Genomic DNA, 1,075 nt, shown 5'->3' on the forward strand with positions numbered 1-1,075 from the left:
ATCAGATCAATTTCCCGCAGGTTGGTTTTCCTTGTTAGAGCATACCGAAAGAAGTGGCAGGTTGGGTCGGGGTTATAGCAAGTATCCAGCATCCTAAGAATTACCATGGAGAAGTGCTGGAAACAGCAACCAGGAGAAACCTAATTTTCTGTGGGGAGAATCCAGAAAGGCATCCCAGAGGAAGGGATGTTTTATCTGAGACTCAAGGTAGGGGACACTAGAACTAGAAGGATGCAGGCTTGGTAGGTTCTGCTAAAGATTCTCATTCCCATCTTCAGAGTGGTGGGAGCTACCAAAGAGGTTTAAGCAAGGTGGTGATGGAATGAGATTTTGCGTTTTTAACAGGAACACTCTGGGTGCCACAGGATGGAGAAGTAATTGGAAGGAGCAAAAGGCAAATGGAAACCTAGGTGGAGGCTAAGTACTCCAGGGAGCAATGATGGGCCCTGGAGGAGTTGTGGCAGTGGAGCTGGATAGATGCCAAAGTGGAGAAATGTGCCTCCTATTCTTAGCACAGTAGTCCGAGTGACCTTGCTTCTCTTACACCCCAGCAATGTCTCTACCTCGCACAGAGGAAGTTTGATGTTTCTCAATGGGGTGCTCCCTGCACATGGGGCAGGGTGCTGTCCCTCATGGGCATCCCATCCCCCTGGACTACATGCCAGGAGAACTCCCCTGTCAGATGACCTCTGCACATCCCTGGTACTGCTCTGTCCTTCAAGAACCACTGTGGTGGGGGGTGGGGGGAGGCTTTGATTTTCCTTGTTCCCTCTAACAGTTGCAGTCTTTTTTGTTGTTGTTGTTGTTGTTTTGTTTTGTTTTTTTTGAGACAGAGTCTTGCTCTGTCACCCAGGCTGGAGTGCAGTAGCATGATCTCAGCTCATGGCAACATCCACCTCCCAGGTTCAGGCAATTCTCCTGCCTGACTCCATGCCCTCCAACCACCACTACCCCCCCACCACCAGTATCTGGGATTACAGGTGAGCAACACCACGCCTGGCTAATTTTTGTATTTTTAGTAGAGATGGGGTTTTGCCATATTGGCCAGGCTGGTCTTGAACTCCTGACCTCAGGT

Source organism: Mandrillus leucophaeus, unplaced genomic scaffold, assembly GCF_000951045.1.
Source record: "Mandrillus leucophaeus isolate KB7577 unplaced genomic scaffold, Mleu.le_1.0 Scaffold848, whole genome shotgun sequence".
Taxonomy (NCBI): Eukaryota; Metazoa; Chordata; class Mammalia; order Primates; family Cercopithecidae; genus Mandrillus; species Mandrillus leucophaeus.